Source organism: Callithrix jacchus, chromosome 2 (assembly GCF_049354715.1).
Source record: "Callithrix jacchus isolate 240 chromosome 2, calJac240_pri, whole genome shotgun sequence".
Classification (NCBI taxonomy): domain Eukaryota; kingdom Metazoa; phylum Chordata; class Mammalia; order Primates; family Cebidae; genus Callithrix; species Callithrix jacchus.
The window spans coordinates 49,808,120-49,835,348 of record NC_133503.1 but is presented as its reverse complement, the minus strand read 5'-3'; the positions used below and the strand labels follow the sequence as shown (position 1 = coordinate 49,835,348).

The window sequence follows — 27,229 nt, the reverse complement described above, 5'->3', positions numbered from 1 at the left end:
AAGGAGTGTAAGTTATTCTGCTGGTAACACATACAGAGACACACATTGTTGACCACACAGGGAAAATAATATTTTTTTATTTGCTGGTAACAACCACGGGGTATATGTGTGTGTGTGTGTGTGTGTGTGTGTGTGTGTGTGTATGTGTGTGTGCGCGTGCACGCTGTCCACATGGGAAATTCCTCACATATATATCCTGTTCTTCACACACAGTGGGGCATGTGCACACTCACATTTTTCTTAGCGCACAGCCTTACTGTGCCCCACACACCTCCAGAAATCAGGAGTCTGCTCGTTCTTTTGTAAGCCCATCAGGACAGTAACCAACCAGGCTATGTAGAGGACAGGCTTTGAGCCCAACAGCTGTGACTTGAGCTCTGATCCTACTTGGCGTCCTGCTCTGGGAGACAAGACCAGCTCCCTGGAGAACCAGGCAGTAAATGGGATCAAGCCTTGGGAGAGGAGTAAAGTCCCCAGGGAAGGCTTTCTGGAATTGGTGAGGTGCATGGCGAGGGAAATTTAAAGAGGTAGCAGAGAGTGATTCTTCTTCAAAAGCATGGATCCCATTCTATTCCCTTTTCCAGGAGTGTTCCCGAAACTGGTGGTGAAGGCGTTAATAGTGTCAGCTCTCCCACATCCCTTGCCCCTACAAGGCCTTGAAAAACCAGAGTGCTGGGATTTGCCCTTGAGTCAGGGTCACTACCTTCCTGCTGTTTTGGCTGTTCCCAGGATAAAACTCCCCTGGTGAGTGAGATGGAAACCTAAAATGAAACCTTGCTAGACTCTGGACTCTGGACTCAAGCCTCATTACTGTCACCTTTGTCAGCAGCAGCAGCAGTGCCATCACCATGGTCGCCTCTCCCTGAAGCCTGATCTCCCATTGGCGTTGGAATGTGCTCATTTTGCTTGAGCAATGCACTCTCTCACTGGGCCTCAGACTCTCAATTTTCCTACGTTGGAAGATACTTTAGGGGCAAAATGAGATTAAATGCGTGAGGAGCCTAGCACAGTACCTGATACCCTGGGGATGTTCAGATCCTATTACCTGCCCTTCTCTCTGTCTTTCCCAGTGTCCTCTCTCCTCTTTTCTCTCTCCCATCCCAGGGTCCAGGTTAATCGCAGTGCAATATTTGCATAGACATGAGACCTCACCCGGGGAAATTCCCCCTGGTGACCAACCAGGCTTCCTTTCTGAGGTCAGGCCACATCATCAGACACTGCTTCTTCCTCTCCAGCTTGCCACCGCCACCACTGGCTTTCGCCCCTGTCATCTGGCAGGCTTAGATCCCGGCCAGATTTAGGCTCATCCTTTGACCTTGGGCGCTATCTGGAGGGTGGGGATGTGGAGGCACCCAGAGGGAAACAGTGAGGTGATAGATACTCAAGAAGAGGAAGCGGCCGCAGGTGGGTGGTGGTCAGGAAACCTGGACTGCAGTTTGAACGGATCAGTAACTCCCTGCCTGGCCCTGGGCACGAGCCTTTTCCTCTCTGTCTTAGTTTCCCCTTCTGTCCAGTGAGAAGACTGGTCAAGATGATCTTTGAGCTTTGTTCCAGATCTGACAGACTAAGAAGCCACTTCCCTAGCTTCCACTTCCTTTGGCAGCACAGTGTTGCAACATTTGTACTTGGATCCCCTTCCTTTGACAAGAATCTTGCAACACATCACCCTGTATCGGTTTCCTTGGAAAGCACAATTTTGCAAAATGCCTGCCTGAATCCCATTTTTCAAATGCTAACAGAATTACACATACCTCCTCTCCACTTAATTAATTAGCTTGAGTTTTAACTTTTCTTTTCACACCCACCATGTATAATGTTCTGTGACCCCCGCCAAAGAGGAATTCTCTTCACATTCTGAGATTTGTTGTCCCCACAATCTCTAATCCTGGTATTGAAAAGTCACCTTTCTGATACAAAAAGAGGCAACAACTGGGGAGAGCACAGTGACTCAAGGACAGTAAGGCCCTGGGATCACCTGCATCAGAACCAGCCGTTAAAAGGGTAGCCTTGTCTCAAAAAAGAAAAAAAAGGCAGCTTCTAGGGCAGGGATCACAACTTTGTACCTCAAAAATCACCTGGGGAGCTTTATCAATACTGGAGCCCAGGCCACAGCCCTGGAGATTCTGATTTAATTAATCTGGGGCAGGGCCTGGCGGGGGGGGGGGGGGGGTTTGTTTTTTCAGAACGCTCTCCAGGTGATTTAAATATGCCGTCAGACTTGAGAACCCCTGGTCAAAGGACACTAAAGTTAACAAAACCCTGGCCTATAATATTCTCTATGAAATTATCCCAATAGATGCCCATTTGTGCACACAGCTGTGCTCAGTGTTATAAATGGGTGAAGAGAATTGACTTCCTTTTACAGTTCAGGAAGGTGAGGGATGGAGAGAGGAAGTGCTGATGAGGTCACACGGTGAGTCAGTAAGAGCAGCAGACCTGGCACCAAGCAGGTGCCTGTGGCCTCAAAGTTTGAGACCTGTCCCTTCACTCGCAGTCTTGCCAGCTCTTCAGACAGTGGTTGCAAACAGGCTTCCCCAATGTGCATCAGTAAAATAAGGAGGGATATTTGTGGATTAAGACCAGCCTCTGTCACTAGCAAGTCAAATCCCCTTTCTCAAGACAGAATTCTCACTGTTCCCAGATCTCTTCCTGAGGTGCCAGTTTGATCAGATAATTTTTGGCCACAAAAATATTTTATTAATATTAGTGGAAAGAAAGACTCCCATGCCCCCCTGCCACCCCATTGCTTATAGAATGGAGGCAACATTGTTTAGCCCAGTGTTCAAGGCTCCTGAGGTCGGTCTGCCCATCTCAGCTCTCTTTACGTGTGTCTCCCCAGTTCTCTACTCCCCACAACCTCAGGGACATTGTACACATCAGCCCCACTCAATGGGGTTCTAGCATTTTATTCTATGACCCACTTCCTTCTCCTTCTCTCCTTTCCTTCACAAACATTCATGAATTGCTCGCTGTTTGCTAGGCACTGGTGAAATTGTGACACTTGAAGAAACAGTTCCTGGCCCCGTGGGGCTTGTACTCCAGCACAAGTCTTTTTCTATGGACATGTTGAGAACACTATAGATGTGCTGGTTTGGATAATTTTTTGTTATGGGTATCTGTCCTGTGCACGGTAGGCTGCTTAGCAGCATCTCTGCCTTCTGCCCTCTAAACGTCAGGAGTACACCCCCTCCTCAGTTGTGACAACCAAAAATGTCTCCAGATATTGCCAGTTGTCTTGTGGGGGCCAAAATCATCCCTAGCTGAAAATCATTTCTCTAATCAGACGCTAAATTAACTGCACCAGTAATCATTTTATTACAACTAGTTAGAGAAAGAGAGAAAGGGGGGACTTGAAAGTGCAGAACAAGGGGACCGCTGTGGTCTGGAGGGGACTGCAGGAATGTGGAAGGTCAGGGAAACTTCCCAGAAGAGGCACACTTAAGCTGAGACCGAGAAAATAAGTAGGTGTTGGCCACGTGAAAGGCACAGTGGAGGGGAGGGTGCTGCAGCCAGGGGCTGAGGCACATGCAAGGAAGCAAAAAGAAGCAGAAAGGAGCTGGCATATTTGAGGAACCCTAAGGGGGGGCTGGAGTGGGAAAGGATGGTAAGTAGAGGCTAGATCACCATGAAGGGCCTTGAAAGAATGTCAGCCATTGATAGGCACCCATCCGAAGGAGAGGAAGGCAGATCTGAGCTTTATATAAGAGCTGACTGACAATGCAATGAACTACCTGTAAGGTAGTGAGCTCTCCATCATTAGAAGTATGGTAGCAAAACCTGGCTGACCACCTGCCAATGAGAAGGATGTGCTGGCTCTGGGTAGGCTATTGAGCCAGTAGATACCTGAAAAACTATGATTCTATGACCTCTTCTAGCTGCCTGTCCTCAAAGTTCAGATATGAAGGTAACTTCATTGGCTTGAGTGGGACTTTGCAAAAGTCATAGATTTGATGCTTGGGGGACTCAGGGAAGTAAACACATCCTCAGTATCTACCACGTTCCTGACGAGTTCTGCTTGGCTGCCTGTATGTGAGCAGATAATTCTCACCTTGGAGTTGGAAGATCCAGCTCAGAGAGTTTTGGCTTCTCAAACCCTACTGAGTATCAAGGAGTTTAATTAAAGTGCTGCCTCTAGGGATCCCCTCATTAGAGAGTCTGATTTCTTAGCTCTGTGATAGGGTCCAGAAATCTGTTAAATCCTGGGCTAGGTCCTAATGGCATGAAGAGTTTCCATCCTTGGGGAGCTTTCAACAGAATTGGTGAACCGAGAAACCCACAGAGTCAAATTAGTTCATTCCCTAAACAAGTAACAAATGACTATTATGAGACCAGCCCAACCGTGTCCCCACAACATCAGCAGCAAAACCAGAGATGCCAGACTGCGTGAGGTAGGGTTGGACAAGTTAAGTGTCAAAAGAGTGGTCCTGTGGCAGTTTCCTTGTGTATATCCAAATTTTGCCCTCTTTTAAGATCCAGTATAGGTCTCATCTCCTCCACATGAGCACTGGAGACATCTCTTGGGTTTGAACTCTACTTGTGCCATTTATTAGAAGTTGGCTTAACCCACTAGGAGCCTCATTTCTACTTTTGTGGAATATCAGTACCAGTCTATACAGTTCTAAAGAGAGACGCATGAAATAATTCACTTAAGAGCACTGAATGCTGTGCCTGGCACGTGATAAGCTTAAATGTCAGTGATTACGTTTTTATTTCCTAGGTGATTCAAACATGCAGTCAGACTTGAGAACCCCTGGTCAAAAGAGTTTGACCATTTGCGGCTCATCACCATCCTGAGCCCCAGTGATCCCTGCTGGAAAATGTAACCCCATTTTTTTAAGGTGTGTACTTTATTCAGCTGGTCTTGAGTCAGTGTACAGGTAAGCCCTGGCTGCCTCCACCCACTCCCAGGGAGACCAAAAGCCTTCGTACATCTCAAGTTGAGGGGCAAAAAAAGGGGTAGCCACAGAGGCTAAAATCTTTCAAAATAAAACACAATAAAAAAGTATTAAGGTGAAATTTTAAACTTTTTAAATTACATAATTTACAACAAAAGCAATGCTGTTACCTCCCCTGTGTGGACTCAGAAGAGGACTGGGCCATTCTCCTTAGAGAGAGGTGGGGTGGCTTTTGGGAGGGCAAGGGACTTCCTGTAACAACGCATCTCACGATATTTGGAATGAGTTAAAAAAACAATATATACAATCAAGTCCTCGGCCACACTGTAGAATTTTGGGGGATGCTCGCTCCAACCGACTGCTGTCACCTTCACCGTTCCAGTTTTTAAATCCTGAGTCAAGCCAAAAAAACAAAACAAACAAACAAACAAACAAAACCAAATAAAGCCATACCAATCTCATCTTGTTTTCTGTTCAAGTGAGGTTTTGTCAAGAAAGGGTGTAACGCAGCTAAGTCACAGTCTGCCTAGAAGCATTTGCGGTGGACGATGGAGGGGTGGGACTCGTCATACTCCTGCTTGCTGATCCACATCTGCTGGAAGGTGGACAGCGAGGCCAGGATGGAGCCACCGATCCACACGGAGTACTTGCGCTTGGGAGGAGAAATGATCTTGATGATCTTCATTGTGCTGGGTGCCAGGGCGGTGATCTTCTGCATCCTGTCAGCGATGCCAGGGTACATGGTGGTACCACCAGACAGCACTGTGTTGGCATACAGGTCTTTGTGGATGTCTACGTCACGGTAGTTTCGTGGATGCCACAAGATTCCATGCCCAGGAAGGAAGTCTGGAAGAGCGCCTCAGGGCAGCGGAACCGCTCGTTGCCGATGGTGATGATCTGACCATCGGGCAGCTCATAGCTCTTCTCCAGGGAGGAGCTGGAGGCTGCCGTGGCCATCTCTTGCTCGAAGTCCAGGGTGACGTAGCACAGCTTTTCCTTGATGTCACGCACGATTTCCTGCTCAGCTGTGGTGGTGAAGCTGTAGCTGTGCTTGGTGAGAATCTTCATTAGGTAGTCAGTCAGGTCCCAGCCAGCCAGGTCCAGACTCAGGATGGCGTGGGGGAGGGCATACCCCTCATAGATGGGCACAGTGTGGGTGACCCCGTCACCAGAGTCTATCATGACGCCAGTGGTATGGCCAGAGGTGTGCAAGGAAAGCACGGCCTGGATGGCCACATATATGGCTGGGGTGTTGAAGGTCTCAAACATGATCTGGGTCATCTTCTCACAGTTGGCCTTGGGGTTCAGGGGGGCCTCAGTAAACAACATGGGGTGCTCCTCAGGAGCCACACTATGCCGTGCTCAATGGCGTACTTCAGGGTCAGGATGCCTCTCTTGCTCTAGGCCTCGTCACTCATGTAGGAGTCCTTCTGACCCATGCCCATCATCACGCCCTGGTGCCTGGGGTGCCTCACGATGGAGGAGAAGATGGCCTGGGGAGCGTTATCGCCCGCAAAGCTGGCCTTGCTCATACCAGAGCCATTGTCGACAACAAGTGCAGCAATATCATCATCCATGGTGAGCTGGCGGTGGGTGTGGATGGGCGACAGAACGGCAAGGGCGAGGCTCTGTGCTTGCGGGGCAGACATGATCTCGGCAGAAAATGTAACCCCATTTTACATCAGGGATCACTGGGTCTCAGGGTGACCAGGTGACTTGCTCAGGATCTCCAGCTGGTCCGTGCAGAACTCCTTGGGCTGCAGGTTTCTAAGGCCTTACTTAACATCCACCTTTATTCACCCTGATTTCTCCTTCCTCTGAACTTTTAGACTTCCTTAAAGTGTCAGAATGAAAGGTCCCTTAGTGGTCATCTAGTCTAAATTTTTAAATTATAGAAGGAGATGCTGAGGACCAAAGAAAAAGAGACTTGCCTAGGGCCACATGGCAGAGCCAGGACTCAAAATCAGCTCTACTGATTCCCAGTCCAAGGGCCTCTTCTTCCTTGGTGTCTATCCCATGGCCTGAACAGGGAAGTCAATTTCAGGGACTCCATGGCTGGAAGGCAGAAGAGGTGAGAGAGGAGGTGAGAGAAACTGATTGCTCTCAGCATTTCAGCAGGGAGAGCTCAAAGCCATTCTCCCACAGGATGTGCCAGCCAGGTGTTCTAACTAGAAATCGCAGCTCATGTCACTCCAGCTCCTTGAACCTCCTTACCCCTTCAAGGTCCCTTTGCCATCTAAGATTCCATGGGCAGGAACTGGTCTAAGCCAGGCTCTGTGAATTCACAGAGAATCTGTGATTATAGTGAACTCTAAAAAGTGAAAATATTGTCTATAGGGAGAAAATTGCAATCCAAGAACATTAGGGCTGAGCTACACATATTTTCACCCCCTGCAGAGAAAAAGGTCTGTGTACAGGAAAATATATCATCTTTTTGCCCTTGGTCTAGCTCAAGGGCCAGTGTCGTTCATCCAACTGCACCTTCTGTAATGATGGAAATATCTGTGCAGTCTGGCATGGTAGCTGCTTGCCACATGTGGCAATCGAGCCCTTGAAAAGTGAAGTGCCACTGAGGGACCGTGTGTGGTGTGGGAAAGAGCACTGGACTAGGAGTCAGGAAATCCCTCTATTAACTCACTTGGAGATGTATTTCCCCTCTCTGGCCTCCACTTCCTTATCTGTAAAGTGAGGCCAATGGGCTAGGAGGTCTTTGTAGCATCCCTATGTAATCCTGATGGAAGGGCACAGATGCAGTTGGATGAAATTCAGTGGACTCTTCTCCACCCCTACCTCTTATCCCCCCCTCCTTCTGCAAAGGCTGCATGTGGCCCCTTGAGACCTGGACTTGTTTATTTCTCCAGGTCCACCTCTGTCACTTTCCCCATCTGCCTCACACCCCTTAGTCTACTCGGAGTGAATGGTTCACGGAATATAGTTTCCCTTCTCTTTGTATATTCTATTCCCTTTGGGCAGAACACCCTTTCTTATCTTCTTTCTTGGCTACTTTCAGGTCTCAGTTTAGGTTCCACTTCCTCCAGGAAGACTTTCCAGATCCCGAAATCCTGACCAGAACTCTTCGTCCAGGCTCCCAGAGCCCCCTGCATTTCTCCTGCCAAAACACATCTTTCCTGTACTTTATTGCAATAGCCTGTTCATTTACCTATGGCCTCCAGAGCAGTGCTATTCAATAGAACTTTCTATGATAATGGAAGTCTTGTATATGCGTGTAGTCTGATGTAGTAAGTATGGTGGCTGTTGAACATTTGAAATGCAGCTCGTGCTACTGATGAATTGAACTGTTAATTCTATTTAAGTTTAGTTTAATTCTACTTAATTTATATTTAAATAGCCCCATATGGCTCTTCAGAGTCTGGGAGCTCTGAGAGGGCAGGAAGCGGGTCTGATGTGTCCACTCCCGTATCCCCAGTGGTCCATAGGTGTTACCGTAAGGGTGAGGGAACTCTGGAACCAGGAATGATGAAGAAAGGCCAGCTCATCCAAATGGCCCTCTTTATCACCTCCCCAGGCATCTTTTCAGGGGATAGGGAACATAGACCTTATGTTTGTAAAGCAGTCAGTAGTTTACAAAGGATGTCTACAAACCGTCATTCTATTTTTAAATTTATTATTATTTTTGAGACAAGGTCTCACTCTGTTGCCCAGACTGGAGTGCTGTGGTGTGATCATGGCTCACTGCAGCCTCAACCTCCTGGGCTCAAGTAATTCTCCCACCTCACCCTCCTGAGTAGCTGGGACTACAGGCAAGTGCCACCACACCCAGCTAATTTTTGTATTTTCTGTAGAGACAGAGTTTTTGCCATGTTGCACAGGCTGGTCTCAAATTCCTGGGCTCAAGCCTGCCTCGGGCCTCACATAGTGCTGAGATTAATAAGTCATGGGACACTGTGCCGGCCCATCATTTTATTTTAATTACCATTAAATGGCAGGAGACAGGCAAAGCAGGACTTATGAACCACATTTTACAGCGGGGCTCACTGGGGCTCAGGATGACCAGGTGACTTGTTCAGGATCTCCAGCTGGTCAGTGCAGAACTCCTGGGCTGCAGGTTTCTAAGGCCTTACTTGACATCCAAATGTGACCCAGTATGCAACAGGCAAGGAGCAGTCCTCTCCTTCACTGTGGATGGAGAAGCCTCAGAGAGTAAATGGAAACAGATGGGATAGGAACAGGGTGGGAGGATGTGGGCAGAGTACCTGGCAGCTTCCTCAGGGGCCTGAGCACTGGAATCCCCCACGTTAGGCGAAGGAGGAAATGGAGATCTTCAGGAGAACCCAGGGAGGCCAGGCCAGGTTGCCCTAGCCCCTGCTCCAGTGCCTCTTCCCAGTCTAGCTGAGGAAGCATCAGGCTTCCAGCTCTTCCCCAGATCCACCCTCCAACTCTCTGGAATTCACAGCATGGGACAGCTAGTCTGGGAAGTGACAGGTGGAGGCTGACAAAGAAGGGCCCTGTGCTCTGCTAGGGGGCAGATTGGGGCCTCAGCTGGACCTTGCAGGGCTGCCTGGTGGCAGCTCCTCCATCTCGGGGAATTCCCCTCCTGCCTAAAAGTCAGCTCAGCCCAGCCCTCCTTCCTGCAGAAGCACAGTGAGCCGAGGAGCCTTCATAGGGACGACTGTCCCCGGTGCGCACACCCTCGTATTCTCCTGCCCTTCCCCAGGTGAGTGACCAGATGGGAGTGGGTGAGCCAGGACAGGGGAAAGGGCCCACCGCACAAGGGTGCTGGGGCCACCAGACACCCCCAGCTCGGTGCCAAGAGCCACCTGGCCTCCCATGTCCTGCCAGCCAGGGTCTGCTGCTCCCAGCCCAGCTTGCTCTTCCCACCCAGTTCTTGGGCTCCCAGGCCCTGCTCCTTGCCTAGCCTCCTTCTCCACCCCCTTCTCTCCCCCATCTCGTTTCTTCTTCCTGCCCCTCTTCTTCTGGCTCTGCCTTCTTGGCCAGTCTTTTTCTTTCTAGTTGTTACCAGCTTTTCCAAAGGGAAAAGAAAAGCCTATTTTTGTCTTCTTCCCTCAAGAAAAGGAAAGTGTGCAACTGTGAACATGGATGTGGGTGTTTGTGTGTGTGAGAACGTGTGTGTTGTGTCAGATCCCTGAAGCATATCTGTGTCTGTGTGGGTGTAAGTTGGTGACTGTGTACATTTGTGTGTGTGTGTACATTCTGTTTGTGCGTGAGTGGGGATTTTTGACGGGGAGGGTACAGGTGTGTGCTGGGCACTTTAATAATAGTCCACAGCTAGGTAGGAAGAGACCAAGAATCGATGCTGCCTCTGAGGGGAATGCTTAACACTGGAGCAAAAGGATCTCTCAGTTTTCTCCTGCCTGCTCTGCTCCTAGGGCCGCTGGACTCTTTCGTGGTGGAACCTTTAACAGAGAGCCCAGGGCACAGGGAGTGGGCAAAGGGCTGGCAGACATAGCTGATGCAGCTTCCTCTTAGATCACAGTCCAGATTTTCCCTTAGAAATTCTACTTAATTTTAGTTTAATTCTACTTGTTTATATTTAAATAGCCCCATATGGTTCTTCAGAGTCTGGGAGCTCTGACAGGGCAGGAAGCGGGTCTGATTTGTCCACTCCCGTATCCTCAGTGGTCCATAAATGTTACCGTAAGGATGAGGAAACTCTGGAACCAGGAATGATGAAGAAAGTCCAGCTCATCTAAACAGCCCTCTTCATCCGTTCTCCAGGCATCTTTTTAGAGCCCAGGGAAGTCCCTGGCTAGGAGAGGCAAGGAACAGAGGCCAAGTCTGATAGTGGCTTCTAAGCTACAGAGGAATGGAGGGAGAGCTGGGAGGGGCCATAGAAGAAGAAGGTGTGGGAGAGGACAGGGAGGAAAGTGGGTGGGACTGAAAGAGGATTGCTCTCAGGGCCCTGTTAGGGCTTCCCGGGATTAGGAAATGCTCTGGTTTTGTGGGTCTACTTTCCTGAGAGGCTGGGCCGGGCTGGGCCTGGCTGACTTGTTTCTACTTCCAGGAGGATGACAAGGGCAACCCTGGATGCAAGCCCAGATCCAGCTTGACACCCTGACCTGGAGACAGAGAGGCCAGGGGGAGAGAAGCTGGAGTCAGGGGACCCAGGGCTCCTGGGAACTATGGGAGGGGCCTGGCTAGGCCACGTATGTGATGAGGCTGGGAATTTTCCCCCATGTCACTTTGCCCATTCCTCTCCTCCAGTGGTGCCCTAGAAACTGAAGCGTAACAGGGACACAAGGAAAATAGCTGGGATAGAGAAAGGGGAAAATGGGAAAGAGCCTGGAGAAAAGTCAGTATCAATGCCTTGTAGGCCCACCTCCCCAGAGGGCACTGTGATGTCTGGGGCAAGCTGCTCTCCAGCTCCGGGACTTGGGGTCCTCCTGGGAAAAGAAGAGAAGCAATCCCTACTGCCTTGTAGGATTAATGATCATAATGAAGATCACCACCTTTCACTAAGGCCAAGCCCTGTGGCATTTGATTGTCACCACCCTGTGAACTGGGCACAGTTATAGCCTTCACGTCATTGATAAAAGAAACCGAGGCACAGAGTCATAAGTGGCAGGGCTGTGATTTAAGCCCAGAGGCCAGAGCCTGCACCTTATCCTCTGCATGACAGTCTCTTGGGAAATGGGCAAGTTGTGGGTATGAAACGGCTTCATTCACCTTAAGGTGATGAACGAATGTGAAAACTTCTGAGGTTACAACTACCTCCTCATGCAGGTATTTGGGAAATGAATAGAGTTAAAAATGTCTTCTTAGGCTATGGAGAGAAGCTGGGACCATGGACTCTGCTCATTTATTTACTTCTTACCAAAAACTGCCACAATTGCCTGAACAATTTTAGTCGTTATCATGTGCTTGACATACATCATCTCATTTATATATCACCAAAATATCTCTCTGATATACAGATACACCCAGCACCAAAAAGTACCTAGAATCCACTGGAGGATTTTACACTCCTGAGATTGCCTCAGGCTACGGGTCTAAGGAAGGGACCCAGGGCTGCCCTTTTCCTACTTCATCAGCTGTTCCCCCTGAGTTCCATTCTTCCCTAGCCAAGACCCTGATTCACTCATTCTCCTAATACAGTGAGGCATGTGCTTGATTTAGATACTCCATTTCCCATCAGTAAGGGTATGTGGAAATAGCACTGTGCTGGGAGCAGGGGACTTGGGTTCTGTCCTGAGTATGAATCACAAACTCAATGTAAGACCTCTTGTAAGTCCCTGCCCCTCTCTGGCCTTTGGTGTGGCTCCAGCCCTACAAAGAAAACACTGCGTTGATTATTTATTTAGTTAGTTAGTTAGTTAGAGACAGACCCACTTTGTTGCCCAGGCCATAGAGCAGTGGCGCGATCTTGGCTCACTGTAACCTCTGCCTCCTAGGTTCAAGTGATTCTCCTGCCTCAGCCTCCTGAGTAGCTGAGATCACAGGTGCCCACCACCATGCCTGGATAATTTTTTGTATTTTTAGTAGAGAAGCAGTTTCACCATGTTGGCCAGGCTGGTCTCAACTCTTGACCTCAGGTGATTCACCTGCCTCAGCTTCCCTCAGCCTGAGTTGATCATTTCTAAAGACACTTCAAGCCTGGCATTCTGAGTTCTATGTCTTGCTAGCAGGCAAGACTTTGGAGCATGATGCTTTAAGAGTTTAAGAGCCTGGATCTTCATGTTCTGGTTACTTGCTGCGCTGTAAGACTTTGGGCAAGTCATCTAGTACCTCAAAGCTTTCAGTTTCATCTGAAATGTGGATGATAATGGTACCGACCTCATAAGCTGGCTGGGAGACAAATTATGTATAAAAGCGCAGAGCTAGCACACAGCAAATACTCCATATACGCTGTCTTTTAATGCTTTTATTATGCAGCCTCTGCCCCTCTTCTGGCACTTGGTTTAGAGTTAAGTTGGTTATAGATGGATTTTTTGTTTTACATTTCCTTCAAATGTGTATTTGGGTCTGACTTTGTAACTACCTCAGTAGAGGTGGTGAAGGAGGGAGTAGCAGAAAGGAGATTGAGAAGTTGTATGCTTTCAAACAAAACCAAATAAAACAAAACAAAGGCAGTTTGATTCTCCTTCTGGGTGGGTCTTTGTGTGAGTGCTTGTCATTACTCTGGAAGAACAAGAGGTTGCCACCTGCCTGAGTCACTGCTCCCAGTCGGGCCCAGCTTCTTGACTTGGAAATCCCCTTCCAGACCAAGGGGTAGCAGGCAATGCCAGGATATGGGGCTGGTCTTCCACTCCTGCCATGCCCCAAGAGGCTAGGGTCTCACAGAGGATGTCTATGGTAGGATGGAGCCTGGAGAGGTTGTATTGCTAATTTTTTTTTTTTTTGAGACGGAGTTTCACTCTTGTTACCCAGGCTGGAGTGCAATGGCGCGATCTCAGCTCACCGCAACCTCCGCCTCCTGGGTTCAGGCAATTCTCCTCCCTCAGCCTCCTGAGTAGCTGGGATTACAGGCACGCGCCACCATGCCCAGTTAATTTTTTGTATTTTTAGTAGAGATGAGGTTTCACCATGTTGACCAGGATGGTCTCGATCTCTTGACCTCGTGATCCACCCGCCTCGGCCTCCCAAAGTGCTGGGATTACTGGCATGAGCCACCGCACCCGGCCCGGCATTGCTGAGTTTAACAGCAAAGTTCTACCTGATGCATGCAACCCACATCTACACATCACTATCATTTCTCGAATGCCTACCGTTTACTGAGACTTGGGCATTATCTGTATTATCCAATTTAGCCTCACCTGAGGAATAGGTATATTATCCCCCATTTTCCAGACAGAAGCCTGAGACTTAGAGGGGCCATCCAGGTAGTAAGTGGCTGAGTAGGGATTGGAATCCCATTAGTTCAGTTCACAGCCTGTGTTTATGACAGTGGTGAGTTTCTGCAAGAAAGTAAGAAAAATCATGTCATTGTGAAGACAACATGGTACAGTGAACAAAGCACACGGGACTGGGAGCCACTGCCCTGGATTCCAATCCTGATTGTATCACTCAATGAGTGTGGCCTACAGCAAATCCTTTTCTAGATAGAGGCCTCAATTTACATATCTGTCAAATAGGGGTTTGTTATCAATGGTCTCCATGGCCTCTCTCATGGTGGAATGCCCTGAAGACAAACCAAGGCTTAAAAGAATGGAAGGGGTGGGGGCAGTCATGACTTTGAATAAATGAATTTTCTCACAAATTGCAACTGTTAAAAGCATCCAGAACCAGGAAATCAGACAAAAAGATGATTGAGTGACATTTATATGTCAAGCTTGAGAATTCCCAGAGGGCACTTTGAGAAATGATACTGCCTACCCAGCTCTCTAAGGCCAGATATGTTACAAAAACAGCTGAAATAGTGTGGAAACAAAATGCAAGTAATTAGAGACCTGCCATTTTTAAGTAAATTTCAGTGTTCACTGAGTAGAGGGTGGGGGTTTGGAATAGGAAGAGAGCAGGAAGAAAACTGACCTGTGGGGGCCTGACGGGTGGAGATGATGCATGGGAGTTGCTATGTGAACCTGGGCCACGATTCCCAATTTCTCTGTAGGATCCCCCAATGGTGACACTCTAGTGTCCTGGTGTTTGCATTTTCGCTCAGTCCCTCCCTCCCTTCTGAATCAAGGCCTATGTGTAATACTTTTCATAAAAGGAACTGGAATGAACATAGTTTTGAAAATTTGATAACATCTTTGAAGTAACTGAAGGAACCCTAGGATGTTACAAAGCCTTAAAGGAGAATCCCGGATTAGACATATAATCTGGGTGAGTGTCTGTGTACATTCGAAGTCACAGTGATTGGTGGGTCTCTCTTCTGTAAAATGAGGGTGTGTATTAAGCAGTTCCCCAAGTCCTTTCCCCTAATTCTTTTTGAGGATGAAGGCCTGTCGATGACTAAGTTTTCTGTCTTTTGCAATAGGTTTTTCATAAAGCTATATTTAAAGAGCTGTTCTTTATTCCAAGTTTAGGCCTTCCACTTCTCGGAATTAAAATTTAACTTTCTTTGTTTTTAAACTAAAAGGATAAGCTTTTAAAAAGCTTTCCTAGCCTTAAAGCAAATTTCTGTTTCTTACCGGTGTAGGAAATCTCAGTCTGTTAGGATTATCTAGCCCACATATTGCTAAGCAGGGTGGGAGAAGGCCTCCGGATTTGTCCACCTGGGTTTGAATTTTGATTCAGTCCCTTACTGAGGGCATTTAACCTTTTTGTGCCTCAAACATTTAAGAAAAGGGAGTAAAACCCATTTCACTAGGGTGACTGTGAAAAAAGAATGCATGCAAAGCATCTACAATGTCTGGAGCAAAGCGTTTACAACGTTTGGAGCAAAAAGATGTTAACGATAACAGGCTTTACGGGTCCTTTCAGCTCGGAATTTCTACAGCTTTGCTGAATCCTGCAACGCCCTGGACGGAACTCTGGGGGCCATGACTCCAGCTCTGGCTTAGCGTCAACTGCTTACGTGCCTTTAGGCAGGTCCCCTCCCCGCTCTGGCCCAAGTTCCCAGGGCACAATGAAGGGGCTGGGTGGTCTCCGTGGCTCGTCTCCGCGGTGAAATTCCGGCTTTTAAGGTGGCCGCAGGCCTCCGCCCGCGGCTTCTGGCGCGGGGAGTGCAGCTAGGGGCCGCGCGGGCCTGGGACGGTGGCGCTAGGGAAGTCGCCCCCCGAGGGGAAGGACGCCAAGGTGCCTGCTTGAGACTCTGGGCCCCCGGAACCCCGGACAGCCAGTGTTTACCTCGCTCGGTCCCACCCCTGGCGGCCGCGGGCCCGCCCGGAGCGCGCGGCGCGATTGGGCGAGCGGCCTGTCAGTCTCCGGGGACTTTCCCAGGGGTGGGGCGGCCGAGCCCGGCCCCCGGCACTTCCTAGTCTTTGGCCAGGTCCCACTGCCCCAGCCCAGGAGCCCGAGGAGTGCCGGAGCCCGGCCCGGGCCGCTGCCCCGTCCCTGGACTCGGGGCTGGACGCAGCAAGCGGGGCGCTGTGTCCCAAAGCTCCCAGTCCTCGGGTAAGCCTGCCTGGCCGTAGCGGGGATGGAGGGGAGGAAGGAATGCCGGGCCCGGATCGTCCCGAGCCTCTGCGGTGGCGGGGCGCGAGCTGGGGAAGATGGCCTGCGCGCTTGAGGTCCCGAGGCGTCTCCGCCAGCGGCCAGCCTGGGCTGCGCCGGGACTCCCTGCTTGGGGCTGGGGCTAGTGGGGGGCGCGCGTGCGCACTGCGCGGGGCAGCGCGCCTGGGAACGGCGTGGGGCGGCTGCACAGCGCGCAGGCACTCCGGGTGCTGGCGACGCTGCTGCCGTCGCGGGGTGTCTATCGTGTGGAGACGAGCTGCCTACGCGGCGTCAGGAGTTTCGTATAAAGTTGTGGAAGCAGTGTGCATGTCACGAGGAGGAAAATAATTTTTACTGGGCGGTTTTCAAGTGCTGATCTTAACGCTATAAGTGTATTAGACTTATTTAATTGTAACTTCCATCCTTAACATTAACATTGTTATTATCTCCATTTTATAGTTCTGGAAACCGAGGTACTTGGAGCTTGAGGTCACACAGCTGTGAGTTGGAAAGTCAGATTTGAACTCAGGCATTTGGCTCCGGAGTTCCTACTATATAGTTTCAGTTGAACATATTTTGTATGCACATTATTGGAGACATTTGTGTGCATGTGCAGAATAGATGAGTTTCCAGGAGTGGTTCTCAGGATGGAGTTTGAAAGCTGAGCTTTCCACTGTAGGACGTTTGTGTGCACGTGTGCTTTGTACATTCATTAATTGTGTGTACAGGAGCAGATTGGAATTTTGTGCGACTGGGTGAGAAATTGTGTTTTGGTAGGGGGAGGGAGGGACTTTTGTGGATGATGCAGAAGAATCAGCAACGTCCTTCTCCACCCCCTTGCGGAATCACAGTACAGGGAAATGTGTAGATTCCTAATGCATCATTTTTTTTTTCACAGTACCGTCAAAATGGGATTTAATCAGCACTTACTCATTTTCCAAACAATGGGGTGTGATAGAGGGGAATTTGGCATCTGATGAGAGGTCAGAAAAGGGGACTCAGAATTTTTAAAAAAAATCCTGATGAAGGAAGGTAGGGTTGTATTGGGAGGGTAGAGTATTAATTAGTATAAACTCAGCAACCCTGTAGTGCTCTCTATTTTCCAACAGAAGAAACTGAGCCAGTGAAAAAAACTGATAATGCTAATGCTAATAGCTTACTATGTGCCAGGCATAGTGCTTTACATTCAGTATCTCATTTCATTTTTTTTTTTTTTTTTGAGACAGTCTCATTCTGTCACCCAGGCTGGAGGGCAGTGGCACCATCTCAGCTCACTGCAACCCACCTCCCAGGTTCAAGCTATTCTCCTGCTTCAGCCTCCCGAGCAGCTGGGATTACAGGCATCCGCCACCACTCCTGGCTAATTTTTTATATTTTGAGTAGAGATGGGGTTTCACCATTTTGGCCAGGCTGGTCTCAAACTCCTGACCTCAAGTGATCCACCCACCTCGGCCTCCCAAAGTGCTGGGATTACAGGTGTGAGCCACTGCGCCTGACCTCACTTAATCTTTGTTTCTTTATTCTTCTTTTATTTTATTTATTTATTTTGAGACGGCGTCTCGCTTTGTCACCCAGGCTGGAGTGCAGTGACGCGATCTTGGCCCACTGCAACCTTTGCCTCCCAGGTTCAAGCAATTCTCCTGCCTCAGCCTCCTGAGTAGCTGGGATTACAGGCATGTGCCACCATGCCAGGCTAATTATTTTGTATTTTTAGTGGAGACGGGGTTTCACTGTATTGGCCAGGGTCTCGAACTCCTGACCTTATGATCCACTCGCCTGGGCCTCCCAAAGTGCTGATCACTTAATCTTTCTAAAACTCTATTAGCAGCCTTAATTTTCAGATGAGGAAACTGAGGCCCAGAGAAGGTTGACTTTTCCAAGACTAGCAACCCTTGAATCCTAGGCTCTGTTCCCTTTCCACTGACCAAGGCTGCTGTCCTGGCTGTGTCCTGGGAAAATAATGTGATCAGGGACTGGCACTTCATGGAAGCACTTGATCATGCCCCTCTGGAAGCTGCCGCTGAGAATGTGCTATGTTCTACACCCTATGTAACCATGTTTGTCTCCTAGCCTTGGGTGTTCCATAGGTATGGCATAGCACTCATGCTGAGGGTTGATGCCTGCCCCTGGATATCCCACCAGGTTTTTTGGGGCCCCAGGAAGCTGTGGGGTCTGACTCATACCCTTACCCCCAGTGCTGCCTGTGACTTGGGGCCCGGATGTCCTGGTTGGGTCAGGCCGACCTGATTTGAGTGAGGCAGTGTTGTAGGAGGTTGTTTGTCTGCCTCTCTCTCCAACCCACTGGTTACTGTTTTACTCCTGCACCCACTGTGATTTGGCCACTCCATGTGGGCCTGCTTTTCCCCCACCAGCAAGCCAAGCTTGTTCTCATCCTGAGGCTTTCATACATGCTGTTCCCTCTGCCCAAACACCTTTCCCCAGCTTTTCCCATGGCTGGTTTTTCCTTATCAATCAAGTCTTAGCTCAAATGTCACCTCCTCAGAGGGGCCTTCCCTGATCTTTTTATGCAAAGCAGCCCCTTTTTTCACTTTCTGTCACATTACTATTTTATTTTTCTCATAAGTGTATTATGCTATGGAAGAACCTTGTTTATTTGCAAACGAGAATGCATAGGTACAGAACTTAGTGTTTGGCAAATTGTTATTTGTAGTGTTTGTTTATTGTCTTTCTCTTTTCCTAGAATAAAAGGGGGTGAGCAGAGACTTCTTTAGTCCCCGAGTGTATTCCTGCAGCAGCAGAAAAATGCCTGGTAGCTGGTTCTTCTGAGTTTGTTCAATGAACGAGTAGAATAATGGCATATTTCCCAAATGAGGAATCTAAGGCCTAGAGATGAGAAGGCAGGACAAGAACCAGGGTCTGCTCTCCCAGCTGTCTCCCAAGCATCATTTCCTGATGGCTCCCGTGTGCAGTGCTGTGCAGTGTTCATGATGTACAGGTGCATAAGGAGCTGGCTTTGCCTTCCAGGAACTCTTGGTCAAATGGGGAGATATGCTATGAGTGCTACCTGAAAGGCATTATATGCCAGTAATTGCCAAGTGAGTCAGATTGGCATAAGTATAACTGGAGTGCAGAGTAATTTGGGGGCACCAGGTGGTTGGGGGGGTTTTCTGGAAGGAAGTGACTTCAAGATCAAGCCTTAAAAAAATGACAAAGTCTTGGGAGGCTGAGGCTGGAGGATCACTTGAGTCCAGGAGTTCTGGGCTCTAGTGTGCTATGTCAATCGGGTGTCTGCACTAAGTCTGGCATCAATATGGTGACCTCCCGAGAGTGAGGGACCACCAGGGAGCGGGGACCACCAGGTTGCCTAAAGAGGGTGAACTGGCCCAGGTCAGAAACAGAGCAGGTCAAAACTCCCATGCTGATCAGAAATGGGATCGCGCCTGTGAATAGCCACTGCACTCCAGCCTGGGCAACATAGCAAGACCTCGTCTCTAAAAAAAAATAAATGACGAAGTGTCAAGTGGAGCCTGGTCTCTTCTGGAACTTAGTAGACTAGGGAGACTATCTGGAATCAGCCTCTCCTAGTTTGGGAAAAACCCTAAAAGATTTTAATATCAGACAGAGAAATGTTGATTTTTCTCCTCAGCAGCATTGGGAAATGGTCAGAGCAGTTGGTTCATAAACTTGAGCATGCATCGGAATCCTGGGGGTGCAGGTAGAGGGTGGTTGTTAAACACATAATGCTGGGCTGCAACTCCAGAGCATCTGATCCAGTGGATGGCGGTGGTGCCAATGCTGCTGGTGTGGGCTGCTCCTTGAGCACCACTGGTGAAGAGCACATGATTCAGTGCTTGGCAGACCTGGGTAGGTGCTGCATCTGCCACTCTGGGCCTGTGCGTCCTCACCTGTCAGCTCTGTATGACATCAGTGCTACCTCCTAGAATAGTGGGAATTAATGGGAGAGTGTGGCAAGCACTAGGGCCAATAGCATAGGGCCAGCAGCATGGTGAGTGCTCAGTAAATGGTTGCTGCTATTATCATTATCGATGCTAATCATGAGGCTATTGACAGGATTCCATTAAAAGATGTGACTGGTTTGATTTTCTTTGCTTTGAATAACTTGCTGTTAAGGTTTGAATGTATCCCCCAAAAGTTTATATGTTAGAAACTTAATATCTCTGCCTTTATGAATGGATTGTCAGCTCTGCCTTCATAGATTAATGTCACTATCTCAAGGGTGGGTTAGTTATAAAAGGGGCTAATTTGGCCAATACTCTCTCTATTTCAATCACTCGTTTTTACCTTCTGTCTTCTACCTTGGTATGACCCTTGCCAGATGGCGATGCCATGCACTGGGACTTCTCATCATCCAGAACCATGAGCCAAATAAACTTGTTCTTTACAAATTGTCCAGTCTGTCATATTCAACAGAGTAGTGGCAGAAAGCAGACTAAGACACTTGCCTTCAACCCTCTGCCACCCTGTGGACCATGCTGTGTCCTGTCTGGATGAGTTGTCCTTTGCTTTGTCTCTTTGGAGTGGTGGAAACTTAGATGTGGGAGGGGCCTGGAAGACATCTGGCCTGAATTCCTTCAACAGCCCCAGCACCCCTCTGCTTGACCCCGATCCCGGGGATCAGGGCACTCTCTACCTCTTACCGCCCCTTCCAGTGTTGTTTAGACTTGTTTCTTTGTGAGCCGAAGTCAGCTGGGGTTCTTCCTTTCTCACCTCCATCATTTTCCCTCATTGCTTACCTGACCACTGTGAGGGAAGGAGGGAGGTTGAGCAGTAGCATGGTGTGGTAAGAGAGTGTATAGTGGCCACCGGAGGACAGGGCACACATTCCTTCTGTGCTACTGCTGTCCCATGTGGCTCTGGGCATGTCTGTTCCCTTTGCTGGCTTTGGTTTCCCAGCTGCAGAATGAAAACGTTTCACTGTCTGGCATCTCAGAGCAATGTCTTCCACATCTTAAAAACTCCATAACAACCAATGATTGGATCACCCTCTCTTTGGCTTTGGCAGCCCCCGGGTTCTTTCTGGGCCAGGTCTTGCTGTGTCTGCCCTCCTAGATTCTTGCTTCTATGCCCCCACGTGCCTGCCATGCCCCTGTGTGCCTGCAATGCCTGCCCCTCCTATTCCTGGTCATATGTAGGGAGCATATCTGGGCATCCTCCAGAGAGTTGCTGCAGGAAGGCATAAGGCAGCTGGGAGCAACTACCCTTGTTCTCTGGGGGAGCTCCCAGTCCCCAGAGACAGACCTTGGCAGTCACCATAACCATTGCGGGAAGTTCTTGATGATTTTCCCATGACTGGCCCAGGACAGTCACTCTTCTGATTGGAATGGATGACTGGTGAGCTGGCTCTTTGTCTGAGAGCTGCTCTCTGGGCAGAACTGAGCTCTTCTCTTCCAAGGACCTCACTCTGAGGCTGTTTCTTGAGAGGAAGGAGCTCTGTGTCCTGGAGCACCTACACAGTGGACAAACCGGGCAGCCCAGGCAGGGGTGTGTGTGCTGGGGGAGAAGAGGGTGTAAGTGTTTGGGTGCTGTGGGAGTTGTGTCACCAAAGAGTCAGGCTGAGAGGCCAGGGCAGGTGTGGGACTGCCCCATGAGTCAAGGGCCTTTGGCTCAGTCTCCACCCACTCTACAGAGCACTGACCAGGCTTTCCGCTGGCCTCAGGCCACACCTCCTTTGCCTTCATCATAGTCTCAGGAGCCCTGGTGCCTCTCCACCCCCACTTCTGTCTCTGCGGGTACAACTCCTGCCTGATCTGGTCCCCAGGAAATTGGCAGCATAGACTTTTAGAAAATATTGTCCTAAGCACAGAACACAGGAACAGAAAACCAAATACTGCATTTTCTCACTTATAAGTGGAGCTAAATATCAGGTACTCATGGCCATAAAAATGGCAACAGTAGACACTGGGGACGACTAGAGTCGGGAGGGAGGGAGGCAGGGCTGAAAAACTATTGGGTACTATGCTCAGTACCCAGGTGATGGCATCAATCCTACACCAGCCATGCAGTATACCCAGGTAACAAATCTGTACACATACTTCCTGACTCTAAAATAAAAGTTGAAGCAGAAAAAAGTAAAAGCAAAAAATACAGTAAAAAAGAAAAGAAAAAATTAAGACATCTTTCAGATACAGAGGGTAACATTCAGGCATCTGTGTGCTCACTCATCTGGTTTAAGAAATAACACATTTTCCGGTCACCTGAAATTTCTCCTTCCTCAGCCCCCAACAAGAAACAAGTGTTCTGAATTAGTGAGTTTTTTTCTTGCATTTCTTTAAAGTTTTTTTTTTTAATAAATGTGTGCATCCCTAAATAACACATAGTATTGTTTTTTTATGTTCAAAAATATTATTTAGGCTGGGCGCGGTAGCTCATGCCTGTAATCCTGGACTTTGGGAGGCAGACACGTGTGGATCTCTTGAGCCCAGGAGTTTGAAACCAGCCTGGGCAATGTGGCTAAACTCCCATCTCTGCAAACAATACAAAAATTAGCTGGCTGTGGCAGCATATGTCTGTAGTCCCAGGCTGAGGTGGGAGGATCACTTGAGCCCAGGAGGTAGAAGTTGCAGTGAGCTGAGATCATGCCACTGCACTCCAGCCTGGGGGACAGAGCGAGACCCAGATTCATCCACGTTTGTATCTCTAGCTGTGGCTCATTCCTTTTTCACTGCTGTATAGTATTCCCTGGTAGGAAATTGCCACAATGTATTTATTCATTTTCCTCTTCATTTTAGGTAGCTTCCAGCCTTTTGTTGTTAACACAAGACATCTTTGGCTTTTATCTGAGTATCTCAACCCCTATCCAGCCTTTTTCTTTCTAGCTCTTTGACAGCCATTATTGCTCCTATCTGGGTAGCATTTTAAGGTTTACAGAGAACTGTATGGTTTCCACTTGGTCCTCACATTTCTGTAGGGAGAAACAGGGAAAGTGAGGCCTGCTCAGGGTCATTCGGGAAGGGCTTATAGCCAGAATTTGAATCTGTGAAACCCTCTTCCACCAAATTTTGTATAAGTGGAATTCCCCAAAATTGGCATCTTACCTCTTGCAGGCAGGGGAGTCACAGGGTTAAACTCTCGTTTCAAGCTATCCTCCCACCTCTGCCTCTGGAATAGCTGGGACTATAGGCATGTACCACTCCACCCAGCTCACTTAAATTTAAAAAAAATTATTTTAAAGTCTCCCTCTAAAAACATTACCAAATAACATATGATTATTGGGGAAAAAGCCCCCAAAACTCAAGCAGTACAAAAGGTATAAAGTAAAAAAGTGACAGTTGTTCTCTCTCCTTCCCCCTACCATATTTAAAAATTAATTTTATAAATGCATAAGAACAGGACTAGATTTCCCAGGTAAAGAGTTAAAATAGCATAGGTAAAATAAAAGTTTCTTTTGATTTTACTTCCTTACCCAGGTCCTTCTGTAGAGTAGTCTACTAGTAGCAGTTTGGTATCTATCCTTTGAGACTTTTTTCTTTCTTTTTTTTTTTTTTAAGAGGCAGAATATTGCTCTGTCACTCAGGCTGGAGTTCAGTGTCATGATCATAGCTCACTGTAGCCCGAACTCCTGGGCTTAAATGATCCTTCCACCTCAGCTTTCCGAGTAGCTGGGACTCCAGGCATGTGCCATCACGTTTGGCCAATGTAAGCAAATTTTTTTTTTTTTTTTTGAGATGGAGTTTCACTTGTTACCCAGGCTGGAGTGCAATGGCGCGATCTCGGCTCACCGCAACCTCCACCTCCTGGGTTCAAGCAATTCTCCTGCCTCAGCCTCCCGAGTAGCTGGGACCTACAGGCGCGCACCACCATGCCCAGCTAATTTTTTTGTATTTTTAGTAGAGACGGGGTTTCACCTTGTTGACCAGGATGGTCTCGATCTCTTGACCTCGTGATCCATCCGCCTTGGCCTCCCAAAGTGCTGGGATTATAGGCGTGAGCCACCGCGCCCGGCCATGTAAGCAAATTTTAAAAAAAAATAGAGACGATCTTGCTTTTTGCCTAGGCTGGTCTCGAACTCCTGGGCTCAGGCAATCTTCCCACCTTGGCCTCCCAAAGGCCTGGACTTCCAAGGTTTTTTCTATGCACATATAAGATTTCACATACATATATGTACATATATATGTATATACACACATAGTTGTGTGTTTCAAAAATAACAGCATCCTATTACACATATAAATCTGCACTTTGCTTTGTATTTTATGGACATCTTTCTATATCATTGCAAAGCAGTCTACTCCATTCTTTTTGATGGCTATATAGTATTCCATCAAATGAATGGTAGTTTTGTTTAACCAGTCCCCTTCTTGAAGGACATTCAACAATGGCCAAAATGTCTATTATAAAGCATGTGGCAGTGCACATCTTTGTTCAGCTTCTGTGTGTACTGATGCAAAGATCTCTAGGCTCCCAGATAGGGGATTACTGAATAAATCAGTTACTTCTGCCCTCTTAGGTAACTTGCACCTCCTCAAACACACTTTTTTTTTTGAGATGGAGTGTTACTCTATCTCCCAGGCTGGAGTGCTGTGGTGTGATCTCGGCTCACTGCAACCTCTGTCTCCCAGATTCAGGTGATTCTCTTACCCCAGTAGCTGGGACTACAGGCACATGCCACCATACCTAGTTAATTTTTGTATTTTTAGTAGAAATGGGGTTTCGCCATGTTGGACAATGGTCTCAAACTCTTGACCTCAGGTGATCCGCCTGCCTCAGCCTCCTAAAGTGCTGGGATTACAGGTGTGAGTCACCACGCCCAGCCCTCAAGCACACTTTTCTACACAATAACTTTGTTCTCACCAGTTAGGCATACATGCAGGTTGTTATCATTGAGAAAGGACATTCTTCAGGGGGTGACTCAGCTGTAAGAAAAGCAAATGTGTACCAAGGCTGCCTCAATAGGAATATAATACCTAAAAGGGTGGAGGTGGAAGTCACTCTGCATTTGGTCAGGCAAATCGTGCCTGGAGTGTTGTGTCCAGTCCTTTAGGTTCCAAATGTCCTCAGGGCCAACATGCCAAAGAGGGGCATCTTGTTCCTTATTCCAGGGGACCACAGAGGGCAGAGCAAGGGCCAGCGGAAACAGAACTGGGAGCAGCTTAACTATAGCCAGTGCTGGCTACCCCAGGAATTGTTTTGGGGAGGAAATTGGTGAGATCTGGATTGCTAAAGATGGCCAGCTGGAGTCCCTGGGCTCCTCAGAGGACTGGGTAAGCACAGGATGGAATGTCCTCTGAGCTGCCTTCCAGCCTGAGATTCTAAACCCTGTTGACTGCAGGTGATGAGGGGCAGACTGCCACCTGCTTGCATTTAAAGCTAGAGACATATAAAGGCAGTGGCTAGGAACTTGGGGCATGTGCTGGAGAACTGGAGAGCAGGTCTGGTTTCCTACCTCTGAGCCTTAGCCTGCTGCCTCTCCAGGCAGTGCAGAGCAGTGGAAAGGGCACCAGTATTGGACTCTGACATTGAGGCTGCTTTGTTTGTTCTACCACTAACCAGCTGTGTGTTCTCAGGCAAATGACTTAGCTTCTCTGAGTCTACTTCCTCTTTGAGTCTACTTCCATTTAGCCCAGTCCATTGGTTTCCTTGCTGGAAAGCATGGATGATAATTTCCATCTCTGTGTGGTGAGAAGAAAATGAGGTCATGTGCGTTATGATGCAGCCCAGCGCCTGGCATAGGGCAGCACCTAATGAACTGTCACCCTCTCTCCAGCTTTAGTTAGGTGCTCCGGAATTCTCTTTTGCTGTATGAATTCTGGCTTAGATGTACAGTGGGTGTGTGTAGCCTGGGCCTCAGAGACTGAGTGGAGACAGTGCGGCTTCCTTTGTATGTGACTCAGGGAGGGGAGGACAAAGGACATGGGAAGATGTGTGCCATTTGAGGAACCCAGATCAGGCTCGGCTGGAGCCTGGTATAAATTAGGCAGGAGGGACCTGGAAGTGGGCTGCAGACGTCAGCTGAGGGTCTCTGACTGCTCTCAGGGAGGGGACAGCACCCATGCAAGCTCTTATGGGAGGACTGATGGGTTAGAGAAATCCACCTGGGCCTTAGAAGGGATTGGAGCTGGGGATTGTAGCCTTCTTAAGCTTAGAAGATTAAAAAAGTAGTGATAATAAATTTCAGATTCTGAAATGTTAGAACTAGAAGGGGCCTTAAAGATTGTCCAGTGCAACCCCCCATGTTATATTATTACTGTTGCTGCAGCTCCCTCTCTTTAAGTAACTGAGGCCTAGTGAGGGTTCAGATGTTTGCTCTAGTGTACCTCGACTCGCTCCCACAGTTCCGGAGCCCCAGCTGTTTATATGAGACTCCATGCCTGCAGCCTCATTATTGCTCAGCTGATTGCAAGGACGGATGAATTAAGTCTGAGCTCCTTATTGGTGAGGATGCCAGGTAGGGTCCTTGAATACACATTATCCCAAGTATGTGCTATGCCCTCACTGTTGTACGAAACTGACAGCCATCAAGAGAACCCAGCCTGGTCCTTTTCTCTTTTAAATTAAAGACCTTATTTTTTTACTTTTTTTTTTTTTTTTGAGACAGAGTTTCGCTCTTGTTACCCAGGCTGGAGTGCAATGGCGCGATCTCGGCTCACCACAACCTCCGCCTCCTGGGTTAAGGCAATTCTCCTGCCTCAGCCTCCTGAGTAGCTGGGATTACAGGCATGTGCCACCATGCCCAGCTAATTTTTTGTAGTTTTAGTAGAGACGGGGTTTCACCATGTTGGCCAGGATGGTCTCAATCTCTTGACCTCGTGATCCACCTGCCTTGGCCTCCCAAAGTGCTGGGATTACAGGCGTGAGCCACCGCACCTGGCTAGACCTTATTTTTTAAAGAGCAGTTTTAGGTTCACAGCAAAATTGAGAAGAAGGTACAGAGATTTTCCATACGCACTCACCACCCCCAACAGGCATAGCTTCCCATATTATCCACATCCTCCACCAGAGTGGTAGATTTGTTACAGCTGATGAATCTACATTGACACCACTGTCACCCAAAGTCCATGCTGTACATCAGGGTTCTCTCTTGGTGGTGTATGTTCTTTGGATTTAGACAAATATGGAATGACCACCATTACAATATTGAAAAGAGTGATTTCACTGCCTGAAAAATCCAGCCTAGATGGACCTGAGGCTTCAGTTTCCCCAGCCTGGAAATGGGTGGGGGAGAATTGGAGGTCATCATAACATAAATATGAGGACAATTTTTTGCTTACGTGTGCAATGTGATATCAAGGTGTCTCACTTCCTCTCATCCTTGGGTGGAATTGCAGGATATTCCCCTTTACAACAGAGGAAATGAGGCTCAGATTCCCAGTCATTGGTGAGTGTGGTATCATGGTTCAAGG

At 48.3% G+C, this 27,229-nt stretch overlaps 1 protein-coding gene and 1 pseudogene across 29 annotated transcripts in view; one reads left to right on the top strand and one right to left on the bottom strand.

Annotated features, from left to right (window-relative positions):
• Positions 1 to 5,002: 5,002 nt before the first annotated feature.
• LOC100410762 (actin, cytoplasmic 1 pseudogene) lies at positions 5,003 to 6,657 on the bottom strand (annotated as a pseudogene).
• A 9,075-nt stretch (positions 6,658 to 15,732) lies between these two features.
• Positions 15,733 to 27,229, top strand: part of TNIP1 (TNFAIP3 interacting protein 1) — a 53,894-nt gene continuing 42,397 nt past the window's right edge. For 25 of the 29 annotated variants that reach the window (XM_078363238.1, XM_035288767.3, XM_008988097.5 and 22 more), the window contains exon 1: positions 15,733 to 15,869. The gene's annotated coding sequence lies outside the window, so the exon portion shown is untranslated. Of the gene's footprint in view, positions 15,870 to 27,154; positions 27,205 to 27,229 lie in introns of all 29 variants that reach the window. The other 4 variants (XM_078363213.1, XM_054250888.2, XM_035288730.3 and 1 more) reach the window with 1 other exon arrangement.